Source organism: Alligator sinensis, unplaced genomic scaffold (genome assembly GCF_000455745.1).
Source record: "Alligator sinensis unplaced genomic scaffold, ASM45574v1 scaffold872_2, whole genome shotgun sequence".
In the NCBI taxonomy this organism is placed as follows: Eukaryota; Metazoa; Chordata; order Crocodylia; family Alligatoridae; genus Alligator; species Alligator sinensis.
Genome location: NW_005842132.1, coordinates 1,581,816 through 1,592,630, shown reverse-complemented (window position 1 = coordinate 1,592,630; position 10,815 = coordinate 1,581,816). Strand labels below are relative to the sequence as shown.

The window sequence follows — 10,815 nt, the reverse complement described above, 5'->3', positions numbered from 1 at the left end:
GCAGGGGGGGGCACAGCTCAGGATGGAGGTGAATTGGCAGGGCTGTGCAGGCGCTCAGGAAGCCCAAGGGGAAGGCACGGTTAAGGCAGCCCAGCAGAGCTGTAGGAAGGAGCCTTTGCATTGGGCCAGCCTGAGGCCACTCCTATTGATCTCTCATTTTAAGAAGCACTAAATCAAGCTAAAGATCCACCTGAGCTGAATAGCCCATCAGGCTGATCTACTTAGGGCATGCTGGTTTCTAGAGCCAGGAGCACACAAGGAAACAAGGTGCCTGGCATCACATCCACCTGCCTCTGACTCTCCTACTGAATGACCAGGTCCCCACTGCCAACTGGGAGCAGGCTGTGGCATGAAACCAGAGTGGGGCTCAAACTCCTGGATCAAATGGCCCCATTAGGTGCAGCATAAGGAAGTGAGACTCTTATGCTACAAGCTCCCTGCGGTAGCAGCTTTCTTTTTCTTCTGTTTGAACAGCACCAAGCCCAACAGTGCTGATCCATGACAGAGATCCCTAGGTGTTAACCTGTGCAAATAATAAAGCAGGTGCCATGCATTAGGACACAGCACCAGGGTTGGGTTTTGTTAACAACACCCTATTCCTCAGTAACACTCCCCACTTGCCCTATTGCAGAAGACAGTTTCCCAGAGTGCCTTCTCCTTTAAACTGCATAGAGCGAAGCGGCTCCAGCTCCTATTAGAGCTATTTTGTACCTGGCCATCCCTTCCTCCTTTCTAAGCTGGTGAGTACTTTGTGTTTTCTATTTCCTTGGTGCTGAGCAAATCATGTGTTCTTGCAGACATCCCACGTGAAACATCCCTCCCGCAGGTTTTCTCTGGGCTCATTGGGGGTGAGGTGTGGGTGGAGAGGCTGAGAGGGGACAGTTCAGAGTCTGTAGCACTTAAACTCTCCTGCACCATCAGTTGAATGCTGGATGGGATTTTTCAAAGGGCTGCACCCTGCTGGGTTTGAGTATACTGAGGAGCTCAGTTCCTACCCAGGCTGCTACATACGTGGGCATGATTTTTCAGGAGAGCCCTGTACACAAGCAGTGCCTGCCAGCATCATGGTGGGAGCTGATAAGGGGTTACTCCTTTCCAAAGGTCTGGCCCTAGAGGGACACACGGCCTCCTAGAAAATCCACTCCTGTTATTATGCTGTCAGGATCTGACCTGAAGCGAATAGAGGAATTAAATCCATCTGCTGTGCCTACATCCCCTTTCATCAGAAGCTCAGGGCCAGCGCAGAGGAGTGGGCCGGCAGTACTCTCATTCTCATTGAAGTCAGTGGGGGTTGAGTTTGGAGGCAAAGCTGAGCCCCTAGCAAGACCAGTCTGGAGGGCTCCCTGTCCTCTGCTTGTGCAGGACATGTGAGATCCTGAAGCCTGTAGGCTGCACCATGAGTCTGTGTCTGGTGGCCCTGCCTGTCCCACTGCATCCTGGCCTGTGGCCCATCAGGCATCTGCTTGTGTCTGGAAATTAAAACCCAAGAAGAAACCACAGCTCTGCCCCCTCTCCCCCGGAGCCCCATCTTTCACCAGGGATTCATATTAGAGATGAGATAATGAGCTCTCATGTTCTGGCTGGCAACAAGGCATTGCAAAGGTCATGCGCTGTCTAATGCCGAGCAGCTGAGCGGTGCCTCTGGGATGCTCCCGGATTGACTTACTGCAGTGCCTTGTTTGTCAGGATACCTGCAAATTTACCCGTGTTTTCCTAACCCGGCTGACAAGCCTTGGCTGCTTCTGACAAGCCCTAAAGATTTCATCAGCCTTTCTTTTCTCTCTCTGGGGAGCAGTTTGAATCCCCTGCCTCTGGCTTGTACATGAGCCTAGCCCCAGGCTTCATTGGCCCACAGTTAACTGAATTAGAGGGTCTTGCCACTCTACCTGCACCACAGCTGCTGGCCCAGAGGCTTGCAACAAGCCAGAGGAAGCTCACTTAGATCCAGATCCTGTTGCCCCTCTGCTAGGTCCCTCATGTTTTAGCCAGCTTGTTCTGAGCTGACTTCCTGCCATCGGTGGCACAGAGGGCATCAAACTAGTTGGGGGCTGGTGCATGGGCAAGCTACAGGCAGGGTGTGGGGAGAGGTATAGCCTGCAAACTAGCAGGATGGAGGGCTGATGGTCAATTTTGGGATGCAGCCTATTTGTCACCTTTCCTGATGCCAGGAGGGGACACCTGTTGACTCGGGTGGTAGGGCTGTTGTTTGTTCTGGTACCAAACTTTTTCCAGGCTCCCAGGCACATTGCAGAGCATGCTCCTTTAACTTAGCCTTGTTGTAGCTCATTTTCTCTGTCAAGTGACAGTACGTTGCGGTGAGTGAGGCTGTCGGGCGTTTCCGGGAGATGTAGTGCGCTGCGAGATTATTTTGTCAAGGGTGCCTTCCACGTTCTATTATTTCGGTTATTACCCTGTCAGTTCTGCAGCTCGCGGCTCACTTTGTCTTCTGTTACCATTGCTCACTCTGTTCCTTTTGACTCTACCCCGTTGGCATCAGAGATGCTTAAAGGCTGAATACAAAGCAAGGATGTGTGTGAAGTCAGTCGGATATGCACCAGTGGGCTGCGTGTCGCATCATTTTGCATGCACACGCTTGCCCATGATCAGTGCACCTGTTCATATGTGCCATCGCGTTTGGTGTACGCACACTTGTGTGCCCTTGTGTTCAGAGAGATGTCCTTGCAGATTGTGCATGTGTGTGTGTACAGGCACTGGCTGCCATCAAATTGCGCACTGCCGTGTGCATTTGCATCCATATGAAACAGCTAATTTGAGCAAATACTGACTGGAATTAAGGACCCACATGGCGGGATTCCTTCCACTCATCAGTTGCACCCATCAGGATTGGTAATGTTTCCCAGCTGCTTTGCAGAGATGTAAAATGACCCTCTGAGACAATGCCAGGCAGGGGAGAATTGGGCCCTAATTAGCCTTGTTATTGCTGCTCTGACCAGGCACAATTATTAACACATCTTATCAAGGGGCACCAGAGTTTCCTTGTGTGCTAGGGTTGCTTTGAGGCAAAGTGGATCCTTGATGTTCTGTGGTTTGCATGATGCACCATGGGTTTTCCTTTAGCTAATAGCAAAGGAAGAAAGCGGAGGAAGCAGGAGACTTGTAGTGGAAATGAAGTAGAAGCATGAAGGGGAAGGACAAGCGGAGGACCTGTGGGGTGATGAGCATCATGGCAGGTGCACTCAAGTGACCAAAATGACTCGGAGGCCAAAAGAGGTTGTGCCGTAACCAGCACGCACAATCACTGTAAAACAAGTACTTGCAACACAAGCCAGCAGGAGGGTCTCCAAACCTCTCCCTTCCACCCACTGGTTTTTGCCTTTGGCTGGGTGACACCAGGACTTGGGTCTTCACCTGCAGTTTAAAGGTGGGTGTGAAATCCCAGAGGTGGATGCCAAAGCTACCCTTTTGAATGCCTCTGTGTACATCGGATTTTCCTGTAAGTGCAAGAAATGACCTAGTCCCTGGCCAGAATGATCTAGCTGGGGATGGTCCTGCTTTGAGCAGGGGGCTGGACTAGATGTGACCTCCTGAGGTCCCTTCCAACCCTCATTTTCTATGAGTCTAACAGTGCAATGAGGAGTCCCTAAAATGTGCCCTTCTCAATGTAGTAGCAGTTTATTTTTCAAAGCTGGTTTTAAAGCAATCTATGCAGCACTTTCCCTAGTGTAACCCTCCCCAAAGTTGTCCTTCTTGGTAGATTTTAATAGAATTGTACTGGCCTTTTATCCCCTCACCCGGGTTATTTCAGAAAGTGGCTGGAGTGTGACACCAAGACTGGCAGCTGCAAACCCTGGGCCATGCATGTCCCTAAAGCCCCTTCACTGAAGTTGTGCCCAATGTGATGCAGCTGCTTATTGCTTATAGCCATACACCTGTGTGGAGAGGCTCTGACCCACAGACTGGGCAGTGAAATGGGTCAATAATTGAATAAGAAAGCTCCAGTAGAGTAGGCTGGTGCAGGGACTGGTGTTGATTATCCTTCTGAATAGCAACAGGATTGGCATGGTATTAAAGGCACTGTATATTGATCTTAGGTGCTACCTTTCAGCGAGTCCCAAAATCCAAGTCCTGAACATGCCTTTATCAAGCCCCCTGGCAATGTTTATCGCAAGTGTCAGGTGTTAAATCCTCCATCCTGACCACTGGTATTTGAATTCTCCTTGCTGGTCGAGTCAGATATGGTGTTCTTTACTAATCCAAACCATTGCACAGCCTTTGCCCTTAAACTACTGCTTTTATTCCATCCAAGAAGTGGCTGCAAGTGAAGGTAACCTGACTTGTACAGAGCCCATGCTTGAGACTGTTAACCGGCAATCAACTCAGCACATGCACTTAGATGCTGCAAGGCATTCGGCACCCTCTAGCTGAATTCCCATGAAGCCACCCTCCTCCGCCAGCTCTTCTGGAACAAGTATCCTAGAGCCTGCTTGTGCTGCCAACAAAAGAACCAGCGGGTTTTTTTGGGTTTTTTTGTTTTGTTTTTTTTTCAGACGGGATACAAACATCCCATGAACAATAAACCACCTTCAGTCTTCCCCCCCCCCCAAGGAAATGCGTTACACACAGAAGAACCTGGTGTCTTCCTGAAATGAGCTGTTCAAGAGATCCAGCTAACAGGTGTTCCTTGAAAAAGGCCTCCTAAGCTTTTGGAAACAAGGGGACCGGGAGCATTTGACTTTAATCATACAGCGAAAGCATATTCATTTTCACAGCAGGATGGCAGGCTGCCTGGGCCAAAAAAACAAAGTACCGCAGGGAGGCGTGTGTTTTCACAGGCGCGGTTACAGCAGGACCAAATAAAAAGCCAAATCTCAGCCTTTCTCTGCTTGTAATTTCTTAATCTAGTTTGGAATATTTTATTACTCCTGGCTCTCGCCTGCTTTTGTTGAGTTCAGTGCCTGGTGCTCTTTCCCCCTCCCTCGTCCCAATTAAATTATACACTCAAATCTATTGCTTTAGCCAGCGGTGAGTCCACCTTCTGCTGTGTGATTTCCCCCAGTGCTGCCCCAGAGGCGTGGGTCTTTGCGAGGCAGGCCTCTGCAATCTGCCATGTTGCAGTGGTTTAGGGCCTGCAGCCCCAGAACATCACTCCAGACACTGGGGTTGCACCCCCCCCCCAGCTCTGCTACTGACCTGCTGGGTAACCGAGGGCAAGTCTCCTCCCTTGTCTCAGCCTCTAGCTCCCCTCTGTCCTCTTGCCTCCTCTGCTGGGGGTATATCAGCTGGTCTCTTGCCCAGTGTGCATGTGTACAGTGCCCAGTGCAGTGGGGCTCTGATTCTGGCTGGGGTTTGTAGGTACTGCTGTAATAGAAGCAGCCCACTGGCAACGACATCTCCTCCTGTATCCTTTGTGATTACAGCTCCCTCCATCTAGGGCCGGGGTGGCCAACCTGCATGCCACAAATGTCGCAGGTAGCTTGTGTGTGTGACATGGTAGATGGGACAGGACAGGCAGCAGAGCAGGCTGGGGGCCCAGGGCAGGAAGCGGAGCAGCAGAGTGGGCAGGGGAAGGGGATTGGGGTAGCACTTGGGAGTGGGGTGCAGGGCTAATTTGTGGCACTCCTGCCCCCCCCCCCAAAAAAAATTGATCCCCATTGCTCTAGGGGCTAGGCGGATACAAATGAAGAAGCCCCTGGGGGTTCAAGCCCTAGGATATTATATGGTAGTACAGGATCAGTAGATGAGGGTGGAATGGTGCCATGTGTCCTTGCCATGCCTGATGCAAGCCTTCTCTCCCTGACCGTGCTATGCCAAGTAGCACAGGCACCATTGCAGGGGATGTTCCCTGCATTGAGGAATTATCTGCTGCCCATTGGACTTCGCACTGCCTCTGTGGTACAAGGGGGCCTGAGAATACGCTCCCTCGTACATGGTTCTCCAATCGCCAATCATCCCCATTTGCACATAGCATAAGTGCGTTGCACCAGAGGCATCCCACTGCACGCATCTTCTCGGCTGGGGGGATTTTCTAGCATCACTGGCCTATCGATTCCTTCACCCTGTCAATGACACTAATGCTGAAAACAAATGACTGTGCTGTGATCCGAGATGTATTCCTTGATCGAGGCTCTGAGATCTTTGCAGGGTTTTAATGAGGATTAATCCCCCAATCAACGGCAGGGTGCTTGGCATAGGTACAAAGTCACCATGCTGGCTCCCGGCACATGTAGCAGCAATTATCAAAAATCATATTGCACTGGGAGAAAAATGTAAAGCGGTAAGTGATGCTCCAGAAGAATTTCAATGCGACACTCTCTGATGCTGGCTGCCCACGGTTACCCATCAGGACAGCGGATATGAATGAGACCCAATACAAGAGACACAATCTGAACCCTACTTTGGGGGCTCACACACTGCAGGTACTTTCCATTGATTCCCCACCCAAAGGTCACTGTCACTGGTAAATATGTCATTATCCTGCCAATTAAAAGAAACAAAATAAAATCAGAGGCCTGCCCAGGCCAGGAGTTTACCCCCACTCACAGCATAGCTGCACCATGCAACCTTTAGCACATACAGCCAGAGCTATCCCATGTCCCACTAGCGCTTTCTCCTTCTTGAAACCAAGATGAGCAAACAGCTGCTTTATCCGTCCGCCCCAGGGGCAGCTCGATGCCTCTGCGATGGTGGCTGTAATTGGGGCAAATCCTCAGCCTGGCAGAAGCTGAACGCTGTTGGAAGAGGCCCAATTCAAAGCATCTTTGGCTAGGAACTACCCTCCCAATCCAGGTAAATGGAGCGCTTAGCAAGTGTGTCAGGCATATAAGCACAGCATGCAAACATCCCAAATACTGGGCCATCTCCTCCCAGCCCTTTGCCCCCTAAGGGCCCAGCTGAGACCAGCAAAGCCATTCAGATGTGTACTTCCCCCTTGGCTTCTCCGTTCCAGCTCCTTTTCTTGCTCTCCTCCTTTGTTTATTTGTTTGGTGATGTATCTATTGATTCATTGATCGCAGCCAGCTGCACTTCAGCCTGGGTCCCGCTGGCTCTGCTTGGCTTGGACTGCAAAGACAAAGGCAGCTATAAGCAAGCCGAGGCCTCACCCGCTGTCCAAGGAGGTTGGCTTAATAGGATGCACAAATTAAGTTCTGCACGGCTGAATGCAAGGGGTGGGGGGCAGCTGCAGGGTGTGTAAACGATGGTCCACCAGCCCTTGGATTGATCTCCTTCCCATCTCCATTAGGACCTCAAGATCTGCATTCATCACTGCAAAGACACAAATCCTCCACTGGTTGCAGAGAGCCCTGTGGTTCCTTGGGAGGCAAAAAGCAGGAGCTGGAGTAGGTGGGGGTAAAGCGCATGGCTTCAGGAGGGATCCCCGAATGCTGGCATGTGGGGAAGAGGCAATGGGGGAGGAATAGGGGCAGATGAATATATCTCCTGGTGGATTTATTGTTTGCCTTTCCTGGTTTGTTTGTATTACTGCCACTGCTGGCAGCCCCGCATGAGGCTAGATTAGCACTGTGCTAGGTGCTGTACCAATATGATCAATCAAAAGAGTGAGCAAAGGGTAGGAGGGAGGGGAGGTGGCGAAAGGAAGTGATTTGTCTAAGACTGCACGACAGGCCCGTGGCAGAATCAGGGGTAGGATCCAGATGTTGCCTGAGGCCTAGATCAGAGCCCGGCCGACCAGACAGCACTGCCTGGTCCTAAGCTCCTCTGGGGACGGCCCTGCTTTCTGGTGGTGTCTGTACAGCCCTGTGCCTTACTGAGGCAGGGGAATGCATCAGTACCATCATGGTGCTGGCATCTGAACTCAGGGTCCCCTGAGGGAGAAAGTGTTTCACGCTGTGCTTTCCCTTCCCTGCTCCCAACAAGCCCAGTCCTGCCTCCCGCAAAGGGAAAGAAGACACTGCAGAGCCCAGGAGCCCCGAGCCTGACAGCGGGCCCTGTTACAAATCTCTACCTATCAGGCAGCCAGCCTTGATTGTGCTCGTATGCCCCATCTAGTCTCCCCTGCTCTTCCACAGCTTAACTCCTATTATCCAATCCCTCTCTCCCTTCCCAGAGCCCCACCTCACCCTCTTCCCCTCTTCTTTGGCAGCAAGGCGCTGCTCCCTTCCCGCTCGTGCATTTAGGGCCGTATTCTATCCGCAGCAGGCCTTGGGGGTGATTTAATAGAGATGAGGCTGCATTTGCATAGAAGTTATTAAGAAGTTGCCTGAGCCTATTCATCTTTGCAAACCTCAGCCATCCGCGGCCTGTTTGTCAACTGACACTGTCATAACTCTCGGAGCCCATTTCCAATCTCCAAACTGGTTCTCAGACACAATATTGAGCACCTATAAAATCCGGCTTGTGAAATTTAAAGACCTGGAGCTATTACAGAAGCCAGGGTGGTGGGGGGAAATATATAGCAACAGCTGCCCGGAGGTTGTTTTTTGGGATGTGTAGTGCAGATGCTGGCATTTGGAGGATAAAGATGCGCCCCCTCCCACAATGCTGTGTCATCTCCTTGCTTGCAGCTAAATGCAAACAGGTGCAGGGAGAGAGATATGAATGGTATTTTCAGTCCTCAAGGCAAGTCCTGGGTGGGGCTGTGCTCACAGAAAATATTGTAGGGTGTGCGTGTGTTGGTTTTGCTAGGGAGCTGCAGTAATAGTGGGAAAGGATGGCCAAACAGCAAATGAAGCTTATTTGGATTCCAAAAACAATGCTGGTCTCTGTGCCCTGACCGCCAGCCCCACTGGATTCAGTGCAGTGTTTGACCCCCTTGCTAGCAGTACTCACAGGGCTCGAATGCAATTCCAGTTTAAATAGCCAGAGGCTATTCTCCACCAAGGTGTTACAAGACCCTTTTAAGAGTGCCATATGATATTAGCACTGTTGGGTGTGCAAACACTGCCACGTGATTCACAAGATAAGCCCAGAGATTTTTCAATAGGAATCCAAGGTGTTGAAAAATGTGTCGCCCTGTTATGGATTTGATGAGCTCCTTGTAACAGAGGAATAGCTTTGTTATTTTTCTGTGGTCAAGAAACAAGTGAAAGCAAAGAGTTGGCATTTTGTTTTGAGGGAAGTCTTGGTTCTCTCACGCGGACCAGGGGAGAAGGCCCACTCTGCCACAACGGGTTTACAACCCTTATTCCTCATGGGGTTTTTTAGATCCTGTCTGTTAGGAGGACACCCCTTTTTAATCCAACCCCCTGCATATAACCGCAGGCGAACAGCCCATCCAAAGCTGTGGGCATCTTATTTTGTCTGATGGTACATCTGACATTTGGCCAGAACATCGAACGATGAATTTTCCCAAGAACCCGAGCGAGGCTTGAATCCATTCTCCACTGAGATCTCATTCCTGTAGAGACTTTCAAGCTAGCTCTGTTTGCTGCCTTATTTAAAAGCTTCACTTGTGTAGAGGGAGGTGCGTTAACGGGTGGTTGTTAGAAGCAAAACATGGAAGTGTCAGGGTTGGGGGGTGGGGATGGGGGGAAGGGGTGAGCAACATAGCTACAAGGTAGATTTTGGCAAAAAGAATTGAATTTCAAAATTAGAAAAAGAATCTGGGAACTTGGACACAATTTTCTCTGACACTTGCTTTGCTTTTGAAGCTGTCTACAAATCTGGTTGGATTTTGAGGGGGATAAATAAGGGAAAATTTGAACAAAATTTTGAGTTGAGCTTATAATAAAAGTACTACGTTGGGCCTCTCAGGAGACCCAGTTCACCACTCGGGTCTACTGTCAATTCTCTGCGTTATCTTTACGAAGTCACTCACTCTCTGTGCCTCGGTTTCCCTACTGAGAAATGCCTGTGAGGGGCTTTCCTTTCTCCCACCCACCCATCTGTTGCACCCATTTAGACAGAAAGTTCCTGGAGATGGGGACTGTCTCATTATGTGCATGTACATCATACAGCACTTAGTACAACAGAGCCTCTGTCTTGATGGCAACCTCTTGGAGCTTTTGTAATGCAAACAATGATAAGGCAGTAGGTGGATGAGAGAAATGAAACTGAGCTCCAAATAGTCAGTGAAATGCCAGTGGGTGGTAGAAGGGGATATGGCGAATGTTCTCAATTTCCCCTCTGCAAATAAAGGACAAAACCTGGTGTTTCTACACATAATTAAAACTGTGTGTGTTTATTTCTGGGGGAATTCAAAGACTAAAATGAGACCAAAGCTATCAAGGACTTTTGACAGTCAAGATGGGTCCCTTAGTGTCACATGATGACTTCTTACTTTTTCTTCCAGCTTTCAACCATTGATTGAATTCTTTTTATTCTTTTTACTCTAAACAAATAAATATATAAATAAAAGCAATTGGGGAGAGAGGGGAAATACCCAGCCTTAGCTGGAAGCTAATCCTGGAGTGAAAGGTAGAGTAGGTGTTGGCAGCAACAGTAGTGATTAAAGAGGCAATGAATAAGAAATGGAGGTAGTGAATAGATGGCAAGATAAATGATATATGGAGAATATGCTTCTACTGTAGTTAGAAACTTCACTGGGATAAATCAGATTTAAAGGGACGCTGTCAAGATAAAAATCATATATTCAGAGAAAAAAAACCCTTACTGGCGGTGGTGACAGTACCTGAGATTGTGATGTGGGAAAATAATTTTAAATGCTCCACTGCTTTTCCCTTGTCACGCTTCTCAGTTAGTTTTTGTGGTTTACTGAGATAAAAAGATCCTGATGATAAGTCATCAGTGGGATTTGAACCAAGACTTCTCTGAACAATGAGCAGCCCCCACATGAGCCGATGGAGTCGCTCCTTGTGCTGGCAGCAGGAGGAGGCAGGAGCTATACCATGAGGATGGTTTCATCCCAGGTGTTTTTATGTGCCTGGCAGGGGAGAT

At 49.5% G+C, this 10,815-nt stretch overlaps 1 long non-coding RNA gene across 1 annotated transcript; it reads left to right on the top strand.

The window, feature by feature from the left end:
- The first annotated feature begins 273 nt into the window (after nt 1-273).
- Nucleotides 274-4,818, top strand: LOC102377342. Its single transcript, XR_324009.3, has 3 exons — nt 274-412; nt 632-740; nt 4,268-4,818. It is a non-coding gene; the product is annotated as an uncharacterized LOC102377342 (long non-coding RNA).
- Nucleotides 4,819-10,815: the final 5,997 nt, after the last annotated feature.